At 42.6% G+C, this 22996-nt stretch overlaps 1 long non-coding RNA gene across 1 annotated transcript; it reads left to right on the forward strand.

Annotated features, from left to right (window-relative positions):
• The first annotated feature begins 21 nt into the window (after positions 1-21).
• LOC117063737 lies at positions 22-22778 on the forward strand. The gene is made up of 3 exons (XR_004429050.1): positions 22-56; positions 20973-21789; positions 22645-22778. It is a non-coding gene; the product is annotated as an uncharacterized LOC117063737 (long non-coding RNA).
• The last annotated feature ends 218 nt before the right edge of the window (positions 22779-22996 follow it).

Here is a 22996-nt window from a genome sequence, read left to right on the forward strand (position 1 = left end):
GCTGGGCAGGCTGCGGACGCTGGAAGGGAGGTGGCGACTGGCCGAGTTAGGTGAAGGTGGGTGCGGGCTGGAGGAGGGTTCGGGTGACTCTCGTTCTGCTCCTTCGGCCGGACGTGCGCGCGGGCAGGTTTAAGGGGCGCTGGAGGTGCCTGGAACGCACACCTGCTGCTCACAGGCCCCTGGGCGCCGGGATGTACGCAATTAGAGCAGTGAGAAAGGGGGTGTTAGGATTATCAGAGGTCCCAGTCTTGCAGGCACCTGGGCCCAGGTCGAAGGGCAGCTCGGGTGTCCCCATCGGCTCACTGCCAGTCCTTAGCAAGGGGACGCCGCCTCCTCAGCCTCCCCTCTGAGTGCGCAGCAGCCCCTCCTGCCCGTCTCTCTCTACCAGGGCGTTTCAGAATTAGGGTCCGTGTTTTTCCCATCACAGTAATGATGATAATTACATGTTTATGCATAGCGGAAGAACCACCCCGCAAGGATATTTCCATACTGTTTATTAGACCTTTTCAGAATTCACTCTTGCTTCATTTCCTCAGAGCCTGTTGTACTTGTTTCTGATTTTTTTTTTTTAATAAGGAGCTTCTTTTTTTTTTTTTGTAGTAATAAAAGTACTTGCGTGCACGTATAGAATCCATAAAATACATACTTTTGTAGCCTTCACTAAAAGTTAGGAAGGCTGGATAGCTGTTTTATTGATGTTAAAGCAGATCCACAGGCCTTCTGGATCTTTCTCCTCCCCTTTGGCTGCAGTGAAAATGGTTTAATATGTAACCCTTTTCAAGGATAGTTGTACTTTAGAAGAATGCCAAATGCTTTACCATATATATATATATATATATATTCCACCCCCCCCACCACCATAATGGAAACCTGTGCTACCTGTAGGCAGGACGGCATTTCAGTGGAAAGTTCTAATCGGGACCAGGATGGTAGCTACTTTCTTTATACATGATTAACATCAAGTTACAACATCATTGGTAGATGGTGACCTTTGGGGACAAAGCCAGGTGAATAAAGATCTCTCAAGTAACAAGTATTTGAAGGCCAGCAGGAAGCATTACACAGTAGAAAGAGCTTCTCTTCCTTTCTGTGGCTGTCATTGCCCTGTACTGTAAGAAGCACTAGGTTTAGTACCAGAGGGAAAAAGTCACGGGTGTGGACAATGTGCACAACTCATGCTCCTTATGCTTTCCTTAACTGAGACCAGACATCCCTACACTAGAACAGTGTGTGAAAAGATAAAGCAGGTTCTGTGTTCATGTTAGGATTGCTATGTACAAAGTCAATAAATACGTGTTTATGTGTAAATGTGTTACTGTGAATCACCCCAGGTGTTAATCACCAAGTTGTAAAGTTTTGTTCAATGTTTGGCCTGAAAACACAGAACTTTCTCTTGCTCCCTCTTTATCTCCAAACCCAGCTCCTGACTTATCAGTTATTCTCTGTGCTGCGCCCCCTCCTCTCTTCCTGTGAACAGTCACAGATCCACCCTCTCTTTCTGCCACTACCCGGCTCTGATTTTCTGTTTTTTTTCTCCCTTGTCAGTGCATACCTCTTAGTTGATAATCAGCCTACACCCTGCCTCCTTACCTTGTACTTTTGTTGAGCCCTTGCAGTCTGATGACCTTTTCCACCCCTCTACTGGAATGGTGCTTCTTGCAGAGCACAGCCGACCTCCTCTGCATACCCTGCTGGGCACCAGTGGAACAGTGAACTATGAAGTCTGTCTGTGCCTTCCTTGTACAACATTTAACAAGGAGTTCCCTGTGGGATGAAAAGGGGACCTTCGTGGTTCTGTGGGAGCATGTATCAAGGCAATCAATTTAGTCTGGAGACAAGGAAGACTTCTCAGGTGAAATGGTATTTCAGGTGAAGTTTGAGGGACTTAGTGGGCCTTCCACGGGAGAATGGTACATTTAAACGCCTGAAGCTGAGAAAACACCATATTCTCATGCTTAGCACTGGAGTGGGCCACGATGTTCTTTTTCAAATTTGTTGAGATGCCCCTTGAAAGAATGCTGTGTATTCCTATCACACATTCTTAAATTGATATTTAAATGTTTTTATCAGCTGGGCATGGTGGCCCATACCTGTAATTCCAGCACTTTAGGAGGCCAAGGAGGAAGGATCACTTAAACGATCTGTAGAGTGAGATCTCTACAAATATATATTTTTTAATTAGCTGGATGTGATTGTTCATGCCTGTAGCCCCAGCTACCCAGGAGGCTGAGTTGGGAGGATTGCTTGAGCCCAGGAGTTCAAAGCTGCTATGAGCCGTGATTGCGTCACTGCAATCCAGCATGAGTGAAAGAGAAAGACCCTGTCTCAAAAAAAGGAGGGGGCTTTTAATGATAAATTTTAAAAGGCTTTTAATTATAAATTTAAGTAGTTATGAAAGAAGTTGTGATGAGTTGTGAATGATGTTTTCAAGATAAAGTGATTACAGAAAATGTTTAAATGTATGCAGTGAGTTATAAATACTATAGTGATTTAATATCCACCCCATCGTTCATTTCAAAAATACTGAAGCCTTGGACCGGTTGAAAATTTTGCATTGATCATTTTTCTCCCTGAAAATGTTTTTATTTCGATTCTACCACAGGATTCTATCGTAAGTGAATATGCTCTATCCTTTAAAGTTTTTTATTGATCAGACTGTATCATTAGGGTTCTAAGAAGCAAATTTTCTTCTGGATTGAACTGTTACTATTATTAGCAATACACAGTTTAATCATTGTGTTTCACAAAATCTGACAAGGAACTGTAGGCAAAAAAAAAAAAAAAAGTTTTACTAGAAATGTGTCTCTTAATGGTCCCTTCATTAAAATAAATTTTCTCTGTTGGTGTCCTCAGGGTTATTATACCTTTCTACCTCAGCAGGGCAGCACGATGTAGTAAGATTTGGGATGTGCCAGGTGGGAGAGGAGCCATTGTGAAGTGCTGGGTGGGCCTGGACTCCAGGAGTCCTTAGTCAGATAACTTTTAGAAGAGTTGGGATCTGAAAAACTGAATCCCTCATGACCACATGTGTCCATATTCTCAGCGATATGCATGCCTCCATTCGAAGATTGTTTTTACAGAAATAATTGGGGTAAGGAAAGGAGACAAGGATGGTAGGGATTGAGTCTGGAAAGATAGGCAAGAACCAGATGACAGCAGGGTCTTGGGAGACATGTAAAGATTTTAGAGTTTATCCCAAAGGACAAGGAAGCTACTGAGATTTTAAGGAGAGGAGTGACGTGCTTATAGTTGATCTTTTTAAAAGTTGTTCAGGCATTGTGGAGAGTACATTTTAAACAGTTTGGAGGCTATAGCTAGACTCCCAGCTAGAAAGGATGATAGTGGCTTAGCGTTTGGTGGTGACTATGTATGGAGAGAAAAATGAATCCCTCATGCACAGCGTTCTTGGAAGGACATTTGACAGTATGTTCTAAGAATGGACAGCCATATGGTTTGGATCTGTGTTCCCACCCAAATCTCATTATCAGTCTTAACCTCCAGTGTTGGAGGTGGGGCCTGGTGCCAGGCGATTGGATCATGGGGGCAGTTTTCTCATGAATAGTTATCACCATCCCTCTTGGTACTTGTCCTCAGGATAGTGAGTGATTCTCACGAGATCTGGTGGTTGAAAATTTTGTAGCAGACTGGGCGCAGTGGCTCCCAGCTGTAATCCCAGCACTTTGGGAGACTGAGGCGGGCGGATCACGAGGTCAGGAAATCGAGACCATCCTGGCTAACAAGGTGAAACCCTGTCTCTACTAAAACTACAAAAATCAGCCCGGTGTGGTGGCGGGCGCCTGTAGTCCTAGCTACTCAGGAGGCTGAGGCAGGAGAATGGCATGAACCCGGGAGGCGGAGGTTGCAGTGAGCCAAGATTGCGCCACTGCACTCCAGCCTGGGCAACAGAGCGAGACTCTGACTCAAAAAAAAAAAAAAAGAAAGAAAAGAAAATCGCATAGCACCTCCCCGATCACCTCACTCTCGCTCCTGCTCTTCCTTCGCCTTTCACCATGATTTTACGTATCCTGAGGCCTCCCCGGAAGCTGAGCAGATACCAGCACTATGCTTCCTGTACAGCCAGCAAAACTGTGAGCCAATTAAACCACTTTTCTTTATAAATTATCCAGTCTCCAGTATTTCTTTATAGCAATGCAAGGACAGCCTAATACAGACAGATACCTTTTTTTTTTTTTTTTTTTTGAGACGGAGTCTCGCTCTGTCACCCAGGCTGGAGTGCAGTGGCCGGATCTCAGCTCGCTGCAAGCTCCGCCTCCCGAGTTCACGCCATTCTTCTGCCTCAGCCTCCCAGGTAGCTGGGACTACAGGCGCCGCCACCTCGCCTGGCTAGTTTTTTGTAGTTTTTAGTAGTGACGGGGTTTCACCGTGTTAGCCAGGATGGTCTCGATCTCCTGACCTCGCTATCCGCCCGTCTCGGCCTCCCAAAGTGCTAGGATTACAGGCTTGAGCCACCGCGCCCGGCCCAGATACCCTTTTAATTAGTCAATCCCCCTAAGTGCACATCATTAGCAGAATGGCTCTGTGGATACACAGTACTGATAACGTGAAATGGTATGCAGCAGTTGGACAGGAATAAGTAGCCCTAAATGCATAGTCGTGGACAGATCTCCAGGACACTAGGTGACAAAGCAAGTTGCTGGATAATACATGCACTATGATCCTATTTCTGTAAAAACTAAATAAAACTTTGGTCAGTTCACGTTCATGCTTTTGTTTTGCTATTTGCACAGATAAAACAAGAAGGCATTCCTGTTATAAAAAGTGTAAGCAATACTGTGTTTTGAATATTGAATAAAATGTGGACATTTCCCTCATGCCGCACCCAGTCCCATTTTCTTACCCAGAGGTTACAGCTATCTACTTATGCAGTAGATGCTTGGCAGTCCTTTGCCCCTTCCCTCCTTGAGGTGACTATGATGGTCATACAGACAGCCACCCCTCCCAGCAGAGCCCATGTGATCTGGGGGAAAGCTGACCCCACCCGTAATGGGCCACCATCAGTCTAGGGCTGTGTTTTTTTTGAAGTGTGGATCTTGAAGACTTCAGGCTCCTCAAGACCCTTTCAGGTGGTGTGAGGGAAAAATGTTTTCACAGTGATACTGAGACATCATTTGCCTTTTCACTATTAGATTTGCAGTGGCAATGCAAAAGCGGGGGTAGGTAAATCCACTGACACCTCACTGGAAGTAAGGCAATGACACAGAAAGGTACCCACTAGTGACCGTCATGTTCTTCATTGCCATGTGATCATGGCAAAAACACTTCACTTGAGAATAGTCTCAATGTGGTAGCAAAAAATAAAAAAAGTCAATTTTATTAGGTCTCCACTGTGGAGTACGCATCTTGTGAATACTCCATGTGACTAAACGGAACTTGCGTGAAACACATGGGATGCATACCAAAGCTCAATAGCTCCCCTGTAGGAAACGACCTCTGAGCTGCAAGTTGAGAGCTGACTTCTTCATGGAACATCACTTTTGCTTGAAAGAATAGCTATCAGATAAACTGGTGATTCTGGCAGACATTTTTTTCAAAAACAAATTCACTTCAAAAGAAAACAGTGGGTAATGTTGCCAACAATAAAATTGAAGCTTTCAAGTGAAAACTTGAATCTTGGAAAACATACGTTGCTCTATGAGCTTGACACCCTCTCAATTCTAGAAGACTTTTTTCTTTCTTTTTTTTTTTTTTTTGTCTTTAAGTTCTAGGGTACATGTGCACAATGTGCAGGTTTGTTACATATGTATACATGTGCCATGTTGGTGTGCTGTACCCATTAACTCGTCATTTACACTAGGTATATCTCCTAATGCTATCCCTCCCTGCCCTGCCCCGACCCCACGACAGGCCCCACTGTGTGATGTTCCCCTTCCTGTGTCCAGGTGTTCTCATTGTTCAGTTCCCACCTATGAGTGAGAACATGCGGTGTTTGGTTATTTGGCCTTGCGATAGTTTGCTGAGTGATGGTTTCCAGCTTCATCCATGTCCCTACAAAGTACATGAACTCATCCTTTTTATGGCTGCATAGTATTCCATGGTATATATGTGCCACATTTTCTTAATCCAGTGTATCACTGATGGACATTTGGGTTGGTTCCAAGTCTTTGCTATTGTGAATAGTGCTGCAATAAACGTGTGCATGTGTCTTTATAGCAGCATGATTTATAATCCTTTGGGTATATACCCAGTAATGGGATGACTGGGTCAAATGGTATTTCTAGTTCTAGATCCTTGAGGAATTGCCACACTGTCTTCTTGAAAACTTTTTTCATGAAATCTGTGGTAGTAGCAACCATTGTGATTTTTCAATACTGTATCATGAAATGTGTCAGAATTTGCAAGGCTGGCACAATGCAGTAAACCAATGTTTTTTAAGTAATGCATGATATTTAAAAATGATGAATGGGTAAATGGCTCTTGCAAGCACAAGATATACCAATGGGTTTTAATTTGACTACAAAAATTTCATTGATGTAATTTCCAACTTTACATGGCTGCTAACCTTTAAGCAATCACCAGTTCCTGAGTTTGAATGTAATATGAAAGGATAGTCATATTATCTGAAAAGGCTATAAAAATACCCCTTCCAGACCGGGCACTACCGGTAGCTCATGCATATAATCCCAGCACTGTGGGAGGCCGAGGTGGGCAGATTGTTTGAACCCAGGAGTTTGAGACCACCCTAGGTAACATGGTGAAACCCCATGTTTCACCACAAAAAATACAAACATTAGCCATACGTGGTGGTGCATACCTGTAGCCTCATCTAGCTACTCCGGAGGCTAAAGTAGGAGGGTCACCTGAGCCCAGGAGGCTGCAGTGAGTTGAGATCACACCACTGTACTCCAGCCTAGAGGACAGAGTGAGACCCTGTTCCCCCGCAGCCCCCCAAAAAACCCTTTTTTCCAATCACAAATCTATATAAGGCTGGATTTTCTTTATACACTTCAGCCAAAAACAATGACAACAACAACAACAAAACACAAAACATGGCAGCAGATTGAATGCAGAAGCACTGTGTTTCATTAAGCCACATTAAAAAGATTTGAAAAAATAAGAAAGGAAAACAATGCCACTTTTCCTAAATTTTCTATTGTTTTTGAAAATAGTCTTTTAAGCACAATGGTACAATGTTATAAAGCCCAAGCTCATATAGTGAAGTACTAGCCCCCTGGCCTGCTTTAGCACATGACCTTATTTGGCTATGGCCTCCACAGAGGTACCCCAAATAAAATTAGTTCGTTAGGTCATTGGGATGGGCTCTAATCCTTCTGAGAAGAGGACATTTGGATACAGACATGTAGGGGAAGGTGGTGTGAAGAGCTGCAGGGAGAAGGCTGTCCACAAGCCAAGGAGAGAGGCCTGGAACAGATCCTTCCCTCTATAGGCAAGTTTATTTTTCCCCCTCAGACTTCACTGATTTGATCCTATAAAGCAAACTGGGTTGGAAGGCTGAGGCAGGCAGATTACAAGGCCAGGAGATCAAGACCATCTTGGCCAACATGGTGAAACCCCGTCTCTACTAAAATACAAAAAATTAGCCAGGCGTGATGGCATGTGCCTGTAATCCCAGCTACTTGGCAGGCTGAGGCAGGGGAATCGCTTGAAGCCGGGAGGCAGACGTTGCAGTATGCTGAGATCACGTCACTGCACTCCAGCCTGGTGACAGAGCGAGACTCCATCTCAAAACAAAAACACCACTTGGAATAGACAGATCAACAAGGAAAAAAAGGCATGTTTATTAACATGCATTCAGGCACAGAAGTCATACAAAATATGAAAAACTCAAATGGCCAGGTAGACGATGCTTTTTTTAATTTGTTTTTTTTTTTTTTTTTTTTGGAGACGGAGTCTTGAGGCTCTGTCGCCCAGGCCTGAGTGCGGTGGCACAGTCTTGGCTCACTGCAACCTCTGCCTCCTGGGTTCAAGCGATTCTCCCACCTCAGCCTCCCAAGTAGCTGGGACTACAGGCATGTGCCACCGCGCTCAGCTAATTTTTGTGTTTTTAGGGTTTCACCATGTTGGCCAGGCTGGTCTCAGATTCCTAACCTCAAATTATCTGCCTGCCTCGGCCTCCCAAAGTGCCGAAATGACAGGCATGAGCCACCGCTTCAGGCCGGTTGATGCTTTTATACCATCTTGAGGTTCCAGAAAGAATGGGGACTTGGGTCCTAGCAAAACAGTTTATGGGAGGGAGAGAAGAGGAGACCAAGGCAGTCTTGTTATGCAGAGGAAACCAAGGTAGCAACCCTCAGGAAGAATAGAAGGTAGGTAGGTGGTGGGAAGTGTTTGTCAGATTCTAAAGATTTGAGACTCTCAGGTCATCTTTCCTAGATCCGGACCAGGGGGGCGTCAGAGAAAGCCTTCTTACAGCTGTTGTTTACATTGCTTTATTTCCTCTGCAGATGCAAACCTCCTCCCCACCACCCCCAACTCAAAAGGGGAGACTAGATTTGCAGGGCAATTATTGTGTTTACAGGCCTTCTGAATAGCCATTTTGAAACATGTCAAAGAAGTCTATTTTGGGGTGAAATATTTGGTGTCGTTTTCCTCCCAGCCTTCACAAAGAACCAACCCTGATGACAGCTTGTTTTTAAACTTTCTGCTCCCAGCACTGAGAGACAATAAATGCCTTTTAAAAAGCCACATAGTGTGTGGTACTGTGTTACAGCAGCCCTAGCAAACTCTTATCACTTCTGTGCTTGAAATACTCACAGCGCAGAAAAAATCCAAATTAAGTCCTGCCCGTGGCCTGCAAGGCTGTACCATGAGCTGCTTCCCTGACCTCAGTACACAGCTCTGCCCAGACCATCAATGCTTAGGTGTGCCATGACCCGACTGTCAGGACTAAGCCAACTTCAATGTGACTTGATTCTGTTGACCTAAAAGGAAGAAGCTGGGGCAAAATTAAATAGGGAGTGCATTGGGGCCAAGCTTGAGGACTGCAACCCAGGAGCATAGTTTCAAGTTGCCCTGAATATACACTCCAATTAGCAGTGATTACAAGTGGATTTTTAAAGGGAAATGGGGACAAGAGAGTGGGCTGATACAAAGTGGTTTGTCAGGAACTCTCTTTGGGGTTCACATAAATAACGTTAATTAGTGATTGGCTATATATTGCTAAGCTGTAGGTTGTGGGTTATAGTGTCAGTTGCAGCATTATTAGGTTAATTTGTAGCTACTTGTGGCAATAGCAAACAGTTTTAAGAGATGATTGCATAGCTCAAGGGGGAAGTAGGATGTGACCATGGTCTTGTTATATGTTCTTTTTTATTTTTTATGTTACAGGGTCTAGCGATGTTGCCCAGGCAGGTCTTGAACTCCTGGGCTCAAGTGATCCTCCTGCCTCAGCCTCCCGAGTAGCTGGGACTACAGGCACACACCTCCTTGCTGGGCTTCTGTGATCTTACTTTAATGTCTCTCTTGGCCTGATAATTAAAAAGACTAGCATTCCTCAGATAAAAATTCTTCTCTTTTCTCAACTCTTTGTTCCAGGAAATTCTTGTCCAGGAAGATAAGGCTGTATAAAACCAGTCAATAACTTTGTTGTTTTCTTCAGGAATCTCTTAAATGACCATTTATCCAAACAATAGATTGCCGGCTAGCCCCTTCCCAGCACACCAGGAGGCTTCTCTGGGTAAACAGCCCTCTCGGGACAATAGATCCCACAGGTGCTTCTCACAGAACTGTTTGTGCCTCAACTTGCTCTGAAACCCTTGCCTAGCTGTGCCCTCCAGTTATTTGCCCAGTATCAATTAGATCCCCTACTGACACAGGATTTGTCTCGACCCCTTTACCAGACTTGCAGCCTACTGCACTCAGCCCCTCGAGGGAGGGAGCACGTGGGTGAGTGAGTGTGGGACCTGGCCGGCCACTCCGAGGGCCAACACCTACTTTGACCTGAGACTCTATGTGAGGGAATCTGTGTGCCATGCTCAGTCCCTGGCACACTGCCACTGTGTGGATGCACATGGGCGCTTTCCCAATCCTTCCGCCTTATGGGAGGTGCCCCTGTAACCATGCAGTGGGTTCATCTTGCCAGCTGCCAAGATAGAGCTGATTTATCAAGATAGGGGGATTGCAGTAGAGAAAAAGTTTAATTCATGCAGAACCAGCTGAATGGGAGACCAGAGTTTTATTACTCTAATCAGTCTCCCTGGAAGTTCAGAGGCTACAGTTTTACAAGGATAGTTTGGGTGTTGATGATTTGTTGGGGATGCAATCATAGGGGTGTGGAAAATGGTCCCCGTGCATGCTGTGCTGAGTCTACTAGGTGAGGCCACAAGGCCAGTTGATGGTCCCAGTGTGTCAGTTGTCAAAAATGCAAATACCTGAAAGGACATCTCAAAAGGCCAGTCTTAGGTTCTACAATAGTAATGTTACCTGCAGGAGTAGTTGGAGAAATTTCAAATCTTGTGACCTCTGGAACAATGGCTGGCAACCATTCACATCTTTACCTGAGCAGAATTCAGGCTCCCTCATCTTTCTACCTGATTGTCTTTCGTTAACTTTGCAAGGCAGTTTAGTTTTGGGGAAGAGACATTACCATTTAGACTGTAAACTAGATGTCTCCCAAAGTTAGCTTACCCTGAGCCCAGGAATGATTAAGAGCAGTTTGGAGGTTAAAGGCAAGATGGGGGTTGGTTAGATCAGATCTCTTTCACCATCATGATTTCCTCTTGTAAAGGTGCTTTCACTCCCTGGAGGCACTGCTATATGCGATAGAGCTAAAAAACCAAATTTGTACAAGGAAATCGTCCCCTTCAGCCCCTGGTGATTGGATCCAAGGTAATTAAGTCATAGACCAAGTAATTAAGTCACTGGAAACCAAAAAATTATAGCCAAACAGAAGTAAGCACTGGAGCACAGAAGTAATAGAGAATTACAGTCATAATTGGTACCATGGTGTATTATTAGTCCATTCTCATGCTGCTATAAAGAAATACCCAAGACTGGGTAATTTATTAAAGAAAAGAAGTTTAATTGACTCACAGTTCTACATGGCTGCAGAGGTCTCAGAAAACTTACAGTCATGATGGAAGGCTAAGCAGAAGCAGGCACCTTCTTCACAAGGCAGCAGGAGGGAGAGTACCAGCAGGGGAAATGCGAGATGCTTGTAAAACCATCAGATGTCATGAGAACTCACTCACTGTCATGAGAACAGCGTGGGGGAAACCGCCCTCATGATACAATCATCTCCACCTGGTTTCTCCCTCAACACTTGGGGATTATGAGGATTACAATTCAAGATGAGATTTGGGTGGGGATACAGCCAAACCATATCACGTGGAAACCCAAAACCACATACATGTTGATGCTTTGGGAGAGCAGGAAGTAATGAAGCTGGCAGCATCGTTTGGAGAAGAACGTACGGTACCTCTCAAGATTGTGCTTACCTTTAATGCTCCCACACATAATCCCTTTATTGGTGATCTGCATCCCAATATTGAGGTGGTGTTTCTCCTTCCAAATCACTACTTCTCTGATTCAACCAGTGGACCAAGGACTTATGGTGCCTTTAAGGCCCGCTGCCTGAGAAGGAGTTTTGCCTAGACTATTGCTGTGGCTGAGGAAGATGCTGAGAAGACACTGATGCAACTCTAGAAGGATTACAACATCTATTGTAGCAGGACGAACCGCAGACAAAACTCCTCAAACACTGAGTTAAAGAAGGAAGGGGTTTATTCGGCCGGGAGCATTGGCAAGACTCCTGTCTTAAGAGCCGAGATCCCCGAGTGAGCAATTCCTGTCCCTTTTAAGGGCTCACAATTCTAAGGGGGTCCACATGAGAGGGTCATGATCGATTGAACAAGCAGGGGGTATGTGACTGGTGGCTGCATGCACTGGTAATCAGATCGGAACAGAACAGGACAGGGATTTTTACAATGCTTTTCCATACAATGGCTGGAATCTATAGATAACATAACCAGTTAGGTCACGGGTCGATCTTTAACTACCAGGCCCAGGTTCCGGCACCGGGCTGTCTGCCTGTGGATTTCATTTCTGCCTTTTAGTTTTTACTTTCTTCCTTTGGAGGCAGAAATTGGGCATAAGACAATATGAGGGGTGGTCTCCTCCCTTACTATGACTGCATCAAGAATCTTGGCATGGTCACCAAGGCATGTATGAATGGAATCTGGTTGAAGATACTCAAGAGATTTGTCTATGACTTCAAAGGATTAGCCAGGATGAGGAGGTTGCAAAAACCAAGGCTGTGGTTGTCATAGCAAACGGCTCCAACTAGGTGTGAATGAGGATGATGTAGAGGAGAAGAATGAGGAGCTGTTGGAACTGGAACAGGAATGCATAGCTGAGGAAGAGACAAGAGAAGAGGAAACTGAGAGAAAAAAGAACTCCCAAGAAAATTAACAGTGAAGGTTTGGCAGAAGCTTTTGTAGACCTCAGAAAGCTCCTTAAAAAGTTTGAAAACATAGAGCCCAACACTGAAAGGTTTTCATTAATAGGAATGTACATGGTGCATTATCTGTTTGCAGGCAAATCTGTGATGTAAAAAAGAAATAAGCCAAGCAAACCACCAAATACATATTTCTGAAAATAGCAACGCTTCCTAAAGAGCCTCAGGGAGGTCCTTCAGGAGAAATCCAGAAGGATGCATTGTGGTCATAGGAGATGACAGCTCCAAACCTGTTATTTCCCCTGAATATTTTCTAGTGGGATAAGATGTGGAGATGGAACATGGTGATATTGATGATCCTGACCCTGTGTAGACCGAAGCTGATGTATGTGTTTGTGTCTTAGTTTTTAATAAAAAAAAGTTTAGAAAGTAATAGAAAAGTTTTTAAATGGCTTATAGAATAGAGATATGAAGAAAGGAAATACTTTTGTACAGCTGTACAATGTGTATTTTAGGCTAAGTGTTATAAGAATCAAAATGTTTTTAAAAATTGGTTTTTAAACAAGTTATAACAAAGTAAGGTTAATCTATTATTTAAGAAATAAATTCGGCCGGGCGCGGTGGCTCAAGCCTGTAATCCCAGCACTTTGGGAGGCCGAGACGGGCGGATCACGAGGTCAGGAGATCGAGACCATCCTGGCTAATACGGTGAAACCCCGTCTCTACTAAAAAATACAAAAAACTAGCCGGGCGACGAGGCGGGCGCCTGTAGTCCCAGCTACTCGGGAGGCTGAGACAGGAGAATGGCGTGAACCCGGGAGGCGGAGCTTGCAGTGAGCTGAGAGCCGGCCACTGCACTCCAGCCTGGGCGGCAGAGCAAGACTCCGTCTCAAAAAAAAAAAAAAAAAAAAAAAAAAAAAAAAAGAAATAAATTCTAAAAAATAAATGTAGTGTAGCCTGTAAGTGTACAGTGTTTATAGTATCTCTATCTTTAAGTATAGCATGACTGTGTTTCACTTTGTTACAAAGATGCTGCACAGTGACTTACAATGATGCATGCAGAACAGCAGAATAAAACAAGTAATGAAATGAGGCAAAAACCCATGAAGAGTAGGCAAGTACCAAGAGGCCAAGATGAAGTCAATGCTGTGCAGACCCTTTGTGGTTAGGCACAACTTTAGGCTAAAGTCAACGCTAAGCTTTGGCGCTCAGCCTGGGTTTCTCTGTAGAAGGGTTTTAAACTGTAGATTTTATACACATGCACGCATACACACACACACACTGATTTTGAAAATTAAAAATTAAATGTTTTAATGGCTTTCAGATATATACAATTGAACTTACTTATTTGATCTTGTGTCAAATTTGATAAGTTGTGGTTTTTAAGAAATTTGTTCACTTCATCTAAGTTGTCAAATTTACTAGCAAAAAATTGTTTATAATATTCTTTATCTCTATAATTATGTCCCCTTTTTCATAACTGATATTGGTGATCTTGTTTTCCCACCTTTTCCCCATTGAACAAACAAGCAAGGACTTTGTCAATTTTATACTTTTGTTGTTATTGTTGTTTTGTGAGACAGAGTCTCACTCTGTTGCCCCGGCTGGAGTGCAGTGGCACGATCTTGGCTCACTGCAATCTTCACCTCCCGGTTTCAAGCGATTCTCATGCCACAAACTACTGAGTAGGTGGGATTCCATGCATGTGCCACCATGCCAGGCTAATTAATTTTATTAATATTTTTAAAGAACCAACTCTTGGTTTCATTGATTATTTTTTGCCTGCTTTTTGATTCACTGATTTTTGACCTAACTTTTTATTTATTTCCTTCTACTTTCTCTGTATTTAATTGGATGGTTTTTAGCTTCTTGAGTTGGAAGCTTGTTGATTTTTAACCTTTTTTTCTCAGAAATGAATTTAAAGCCATACATTTTCTTGCAAGTACTCCTTTAGCTGTATCCACAAGTTTTTTTTGTTTTGTTTTGTTTTGTTTTGTTTTGATACCAGAGTCTTACCCTGTCGCCTAGACTGGAGTGTGGTGGTGGCATTATCTCAGGTCATTGCAGCCATTATTTCGTGGGCGCAAGCAATCCTTCTGCTTCAGCCTCCTGAGTAACTAAGACTGCTGGTGCATGCCACCATGCCTGGCAATTTTTTTTCCCCCTAGAGATGGGGTCTTGCTATGTTGACCAGGCTACAAAATTTGACAACTTTTGTGTTAGTGTAGATTTCTTCTTCTTTCTTCTTTTTTCTTCCTGCTGCTGCTTCTTGTTTTTTGTTGTTTTGGGGTTTTTTTTTTTTTTTTTTTTTTTTTTTTTCCTGGACAAGGTCTTTCTCTGTCCACCCTGGCTGGAGTGCAGTGGTGTGATGATAGCTCATTGCAGCCTTGAACTCCAGGGTCACTACTTGAACTCCATATGTCACTACTCCCAGCTAACTTTAAAAATTTTTTTGTAGAGACATGATCTCACTGTGTTGCCCAGGGAGCTCATTAACTCCTGACCTCAAGCAATCCTCCTGCCTTGGCCTCCCAAAGTGCTGGGATTACAGTTGTCAGCCACCTTGCTCAGCCCACTAGCCCTTCCTACTGATGGTGATTAGGTTGCAGGGCCTGTTGCCTATTTGGAACCTCTGAGTTTGTGATATTAAAGTCTTGCCATCTACATGTCAGAGGCTTTGTGTTCTCTTTTCTACAGTTTCCACTTATGCAAAAGTTACCGTAAGAGGAGCCAAGAAGGGTTGTTGGGATGTTGAGTCAGCCTACAATTTTAACAAACACGACATCAAGGCCAAGCAAGCCACAGTCTGCTTAAGTCCCACAACTGGTACCAATGGCACTGGGACCAAGCCCCACGGCTTCTAATTCCCAGGTCACTGCTTACCATTCCATTAACTCCTCCACTATGTCCTCACCTTGGCTTATGTGTTTGTACATATTCTTAGTCCTCCATGCAGATTCAAATTTGACTTCATATACTTCCACTTATCTTGGCAGAGAAAATGGACTTTGTAGTGATCGTTTTGATATCTTTCTTTGTGTTGTAACTTAGATTTTATTATAGCATATCCAGTAGGACAAAAGTCACATTGAAAGACTATTGTGGGTGAAGTCCAGTCTTTGTTTGCCTTGCAAACTAAAGTATAGAATTACAGATTTGAAGACCTGTCAGTTGGTCGGCCAGGGATGCTGGAGTGTAAAAGACTTTGCTTCCAGCTTCCTTATGATTCTCTGGGGAAGTGTGTTGTAGTCATCACGACTGCCAGCTCTCCCTCCTCACCTCTACCACTCACCACCTATTTTTCTTTCTGTGTATGATCAAATGATACTTGCTGCCATTCGCTAGGGATGATCCAGGCACCAATCCAATATACCCCTTGCATTTAGCCTGCCTTTTAAAAACATTTAATTTTTTTCCATTTTTTCCTTCACTCCTGGTTTTTAGTTTTACAGTCTAATACTATTTTTCAGCACTACTTTGAATACTCAACAGTGTGGTCATATTGAGTGTTCAAGGATCTACATGCTTTATTTAAAATGTGTTGAAAATCACTTTTTCAAATTTGTTTTCTTAGAAATCATTTCAAAAATTCTGAAACAATGAGACTCTTAAGATTTAACCAAACCATTTCTCCCATCTATAATCTTCTAATAATTTCTGTCATTTAAACAAATTTTTCTTTTCTGTTGAAAGATACATATTTTGGAAATGTCCCTGCCCTGATTGCTTTCATTTTTGTAAAGAGAACATTGGAGACAAACCACGGGAAGGAGCCATAGTTATCTGCGCCTGAACATCAATCACTCTTCCAGCCCACTAGGGGACCCCTGTGATAATTCCCCTTCGCCTCTGCCAAAAGATGTCAACAGCATCTTACGTAATGTGACTCTCTCTGGACAGATGACCCCAGATATGTGTCTCTGGCCTTGGCCTGTGACGGTTTTATTATCCGGCTTCTGCATGTCTTTTTTTTTTTTTTTTTGAGACGGAGTCTCACTCTGTTGCCCAGGCTGGAGTGCAGTGGCGCGATCTCGGCTCACTGCAACGTCCACCTCCCAGGTTCAAGTGAGTCTCCTGCCTCAGCCTCCTGAGTAGCTGGGATTACAGGCATGTGCCACCACGCCCGGCTAATTTTTTGTGTATTTTTAGTAGAGACAGGGTTTTACCATGTTGGTCAGGCTGGTCTTGAACTCCTGACCTCATGATCCACCTGCCTTAGTCTCCCAAAGTACTGGGATAACAGGTGTGAGCCGCTGCGCCTGGCCTTCTCCATGTCTTTCTGATGGTTTTGTCTCCTTTGGACAGGTACTGATACCTCAAAGAAGAGTTCAAAGATACAGCTTGCATTGTCTCCGGCTTTTAAGGGTTGTGTCACATATTAAGAGGGGATAATAAGCTTCTTTGCTTCCTTTATTTTCTCTACTGCATATTATTGCTATTTTTGTTATCAAAACTTAAAACTTGGATTTTTAAATGATTTTTTTCTCTTATTTCCTGAATAGTATATTACTTTCAGATTTATCTTTTTCTGCCAAGAGCTTTATTATTTAATATTACAACGGGAAAAAAAATCCTTCCATTTAAATCTTTCTAAACCATGATGTGCCTACAGAATTTTTGCCATTAATTGCAAGCCTTAAGCAAAAGATAAATCACTCCCACAACATTATCTCACACTTAGACACACTACATATATTCTATTTACATGAAGTGTTTTTAAAAATTAATGCAAAAGACATGAACAGATACTTTTCAAAAGAAGACATACATATGGCCAACAAGCATATGAAAAAAGGTTAGTATCACTGATCATTAGAGAAATCAAAACGATAATCAGATACCATCTCACGCCGGTCAGAATTGTTATTATTAAAAAGTCAAGAAATAACAGATGCCGGCAAGGTTGTAGGGGAAAAGGAATGCCTATTCACTGTTGGAATGCAAATTAGATCAACCATTGCAGAAAACACTGTAGCGATTCCTCACAGAGCTAAAACCAGAACTACCGTTCGACCCAACAATCCCATTACTGAGTGTATACCCAAAGGAGTCTAAATCATTTTACCATAAGGACACATGCAGGCAACTGTTCATTGCAGCACTCTTCACAATAGCAAGGACATGGACTCAACCTAAATGCCCATCAATGGCAGATTGAATGCAGAAAATATGGTACATATACACCTTGGAATGCTATGAAGCCATAGAAAGAATGATTATGTCCTTTACAGGAACACGGATGGATCTGGAAGTGATTATCCTTAGCAAACTAACACAGAAACAGAAAACCAAATACCACATGTTCTCACTTATAAGTGGGAGCTAAATGATGAGAACACGTGGACACAAAGGGGGAACAACACCCACTGAGGCCTACTTGAGGGTAAAGAGTGGGAGGAGGGAGAGGATCAGGAAGAATAACTATTGGGTAGTAGGCTTAGTACCCGGATGATGAAATAATCTGTACAACAAACCCTTGTGATATGAGTTTACCTGTATAACAAACCTGCACATATGCCCCTGAACCTAAAATTAAAGTTTTTAAAAAGTACTTCAATATTTAAAAATTTACTTCAATATTTTATTGTTCATTCTTCTTTGCCCAATATTAATTAATTTAACAATTCTTTTGACCTTACCATGTATGACATGGGAGAAGACAGACATGGTCTATGCCTTCTTGGAGCTAACAGCCCAGTAAGTGAGATTGACCAGACCTCTTTTCTCAATTCAGCAAGAATATTTTAGTCCATATCTCTTCCACTGATTACAACAAACTTTGAGAACAAAGGCATCTACCTGAAGACTCTAAAAAGTAAACAACAGCAGGGGAGAGAAAAACTTGAAGAATAACCAATACCAGTGAGTTTCCAAGTTTTTTTTCTTTCTTCATCTTTTGCCTTCTACATGAGGGTGGCCTGCAACATGAACTGTAGAGCCTCACAGTGGACACACAGAGCAGAAACTTTAAGAGAACCCCTTCCTTTCAGCCAGGCATGGTGGCGCTCTCCTGTCATCCCAGCACTTTGGGAGGCCGAGGGAGGAGAGTTGCTTCAGACAGGGAGTTTGAGAATAGCCGTGCAAAACCCTGTCTCTACAAAAACTAGCCTCATGTGGTGGTGTGTGCCTGTCATCCCAGCTACTCCGGAGGCTGAGGCATGAGAATCGCTTGAACCTGAGAGGTGGAGGTTGCAGTGAGCCAAGATTATGCCACTGCACTCCAGCCTGGGTGACAGAGCAAGACTCTGTCTCAGAAAAAAAAAAGAGAGAAAGAAACCCTTCCTTTCTGACCACAGAAAAATGAGTCAAGAGTGCAGGGGATGGGAAGTCCCTATTTACTTTTCTTCCTTTTTTCTGTCTAGTCCAGCCACAAGGGCAGCTCACCTTGCACAGCTATACTACTGTGGTGATGATAGGGGCAGCCGAAACCCCAAGAGAAAACTATGATTATGGTCAGAGGAACTGGGAAAAGGGGCTCCTGGGAGTCAGACCATGTAGGGGACATCTCAGCAGTGCATTGGAGAAGGGCATCCCTTAATTGTGTGTATGAATCTAGCCAACTCTCGAGCTCATCCAGAGCTGTGAGTGCACAGACAGACCCAGAGAAGCATAAGAAAGGCTTGGAGAACTGAGATAGAAAACACTGCCCACAGAAAGCAAAAAGGAACTTGCCGTCTGAACCAAAACAAGCTGATTGCTTGCTAACACAAACCACAGAAAATCAGCATGATCACACAGAGCCCAGAGCTGCTCAACATAATAATATGTCCAAGATAGAAATCAGAATTACTTGATATACAAACAACCAGGAAAATATTCCCATTTCCCAAGGGAAAAGACAATCAACAAATGGCAACCATGAGATGACCCAGATATTGAAATTAGCACACAAAGTCTTTAAAGAGCTATTATAACTATACTTGAAATAAATGAAAAAATGGAAATGAGTTTTCAGTAGGAACATCAAAACTATAAAAAAGAACAAAATGAATATTTTAGGACTGAAAAATACAGTATAGTGCAAGAAGATAATTCACTGGATGGGCTTAATAGTAGAATGGAGATGTCAGAGAAACAGTGGAAAATGATCAATAGAAATTATCCAGTCTGAAGTCGAGAAAGAATAAAGATTTAAAACAAAATGAGCAGAGCCTCAGGGACCTGTGGGATAATATCAAAACGTTTCACCTTTATGTCTTTGGAGTCCCAGAAGAGAAGAGAGACAGGTGTGGAAAAATTATTTGAAACATAATGGCATGTTTAAAACTTACCAAATTCAGCGAAAAACATAAACTTCCATGAACCCCAATCAGGATACACATGAAAAATACTGTGCCAAGACACGATAATCTAACTGCAAGAGGAAAAGAAGAGGGGTGGAGAGCAGGTAGATGAAAACAACAGATTACATTTAGAGGAAGAAAAATTTGAAGATTTCTCACTGGAACTATGGAGGCCAGAAGACAGTGGAACATCTTTTAAGTGCTGAAAGAAAAAAACAAGCAGCAGGCCGGGCGCCGTGGCTCATGCCTGTAGTCCCACCACTTTGGGAGGCCGAGGCAGGCGGATCATGAGGTCAGGAGATCGAGACCATCTTGGCTGTCACGGTGAAACCCCATCTCTACTAAAAAAAATACAAAAAATTAGCTAGGCATGGTGGCGGGTGCCTGAAGTCCCAGCTACTCAGGAGGCTGAAGCAGGAGAATGGCGTGAACCCGGGAGGCACAGCTTGCAGTGAGCCGAGATCATGCCACTGCACTCCAGCCTGGGAGACAGTGAAACTCCACCTCAAAAAAAAAAAAAAAAAAAGCAGCCAAACCCCATTCTTCCAACAATACTCTATCATCCCAGAATTCTATGTGCATCAACTATATCCTTCAGAAATAAGACAAAATACATTTTTGAATGAAAGCCAATCAACAAGTCCAGTGAAGTTGCAGGAGGCAAAATCAACATAGAAAAAATCAGTTACATTTCTACAATTCACAATCACAACCTAAAAAGGAGACTTAAAAACTGTCATTTATGATACAAAGACTAAAATCCTTAGGAATACATTTAACCTAGGAGGTGAAAGGCTTGTACACTGAAAATCCCCAAAATATTGAAATTGTAAATGAAAAATTACCGCCATGTGCATGTACTGGAAGACACAATATTGCTAAAATGGGAATACTACCTGAAGGGATTTACAGATTCAATGAAATCTCTCTCAATGGTATTTTTTTTTTTTTTTTTTGAGATGGAGTCTTGCTCTTTTGCCCACACTGGAGAGCAATGGTGCGATCTTGGCTCCTTACAACATTTGCCTCCCAGGTTCAAGCGATTCTCCCGCCTCAGCCTCCCGAGTAGCTGGGATTATAGGCACACACCACCATACCTGGCTAGTTTTTGTATTTTTGTAGAGACAGGATTTTGCTATGTTGGCCAAGCTGGTCTTGAACTCTTGACCTCAGGTGATCTGCCCACCTCGGCCTCCCAAAGTGCTGGGATTACAGGAGTGAGCTACCGCGCCTGGCCTGTATTTTTTTATGGAAACAGAAAAGCCTATCCTAAAGTTTACAGAAAATCTGTCTCTCTCTCTCTCTCTCTGAGACAGGGTGCCACGATGTTGCCCAGGCTGGACTTGAACTCCTTGGCTCAAGTAATCATCTCGCCTCAGCCTACTGAATAGCTGGGATTACAGGTGTGTACTACTTCACCTGGCTGTCATATGGAATATTAAGAAACCCTGAACAGCTAAAATAATCTTGAAAAAGAAGACTATAGTTGGAGGACTCACAGTTCCTGATTTCAAAACTTACTGTAAAACCATGGTAATTAAATAGTGTGGTCTTGGCTTAAAGACAGACAGGGAAACCAATGGTATAGAGAAGACAGCCAAGAAATAAGCCACTGCGTATATCATCGATTGACTTTTGACAAGGGCTCCAAAAGTCCCTCTCCAGGGAAAGGGTAGTGTTATTAATGGAGCTGAGAGAACTGGATATCCACATGCAAAAGAATGAAGTTGGACTCTTCCATTACACCACTTACAAAAATTGACTCAAAATAAGTCAAAGACTTAAATGTAAAAGCTAAAGCTATAAAACTCATAGAAGAAAACACCAGGGAAAACCTTCATGACATTGGATTTGGCAGTAATTTCTTGGAAATGACACCAAAAGCACTGGCAATAAAAGAGAAAAATAGGTAAATTGGACTTCATCTAAATTTAAAGTATGTACATCACTGCAGTGTGGGAAATTAAAAAAAATAAAATTACAAATGGTTTAATTCTTCCCTTCAACTCTGTATGCTTGTGTCTTCCCACCCCAGGCACCAGACATGTGAGGGGGTGAGCCCGTAAATGATCCCACCACCAGCCTGCAGGTCAACCCCAGGAGCCAGCCCCCAGAGCCCTGCCCGATTTGCAGGTTCATGTGTAAATTAGATGTAATGCCTTACACCCCCATTTATATCTTAATTCACTTATTTTTATTCTTTTATGCTTATTTGAATGTCTATGGATCTAATACATGTGAGTATTCCCTTAGACTGTCAAAAACCCATCATAGGGTCCAGAGATATGTTAATTGATAGAGTCATAGAGACTGACCTTGTTGGGAATGACTGTCCAGACCCCAGTGCCCTGAATGTGGTGAATAAGACTGTTTTTATAGAGAAAGAGGCTCCGTCAGTTCTCAGGAGTCAGGGAGCAAAAGTTTGGCCCAGAGGCGCTAGGAAGGGGAGTGAGAAGTGGCTGTTAGAATGTAGCATGGCATAGTGTCACTGGAAATACTTTGAAATCCAGAACACCACCTCCCCTACCACTAAAGAAATACTTCCACGAGGCTTCTCAAGAGAAGGATGTAATATGCGAAAATAAAACACATGAAACATAACAAAAATGTGGTTTGACAAGAGATGAAGTAGAAACCAACGAGGTGAAGTCACTCTATTTGATTTACTAATATGTCAGTGAAGATAGGCTAGAGATAGGCTAGTTTGTACTGCAGTGAGAAATAACCAGAGGTATGCTGGTAACTGTTTAACAACTGGTTCTTTGGAGCAGGGGTTGGGGGACTGGAGCAGGGCAGGGGAAGACATATATACATAATTTTTATTTATAAATTGATGCCTCTTCTATCAGTTAAATTTATAATAAGCTTATTCCCCAGATATATATATATATATATATATATTTAAAAACCCATGACCCCATACTGTATGTCTTATAAGTTCCAAATAACCAATTAATTCTCATAGAGCATTTTTGTTCATTTTTGCAGTATTCTTGTAGCCAACCTCTGGTTTCAGTTGTCAAGTGAATACAGTTCCAGCATGAATGTTGATTGCTGCATTTGTTTATGTTTATGAGGAAGACCAAAGTAAAATGACAAAGATGTATATTGAAATCTCACTCATTTGTTTCCTGAATTGAATGATGCTTTTCTGGAAGAATATTTCCTCAAATTTTTGTACTATTCATAATGTAGCAGTTATAGATATAATACGCTTTTTGTTGGTTTGCTTGTTTGAGACGGAGTCTTGCTCTGCTGCCAGGCTGGAGTGTAGTGGCATGATATCAGCTTACTGCAACCTGCACCTCCCAAGTTCAAGTGATTCTCCTGCCTCAGCCTC

This window comes from Trachypithecus francoisi, unplaced genomic scaffold (assembly GCF_009764315.1).
Source record: "Trachypithecus francoisi isolate TF-2019V2 unplaced genomic scaffold, Tfra_2.0 Contig01558, whole genome shotgun sequence".
NCBI classification, from domain to species: Eukaryota; Metazoa; Chordata; class Mammalia; order Primates; family Cercopithecidae; genus Trachypithecus; species Trachypithecus francoisi.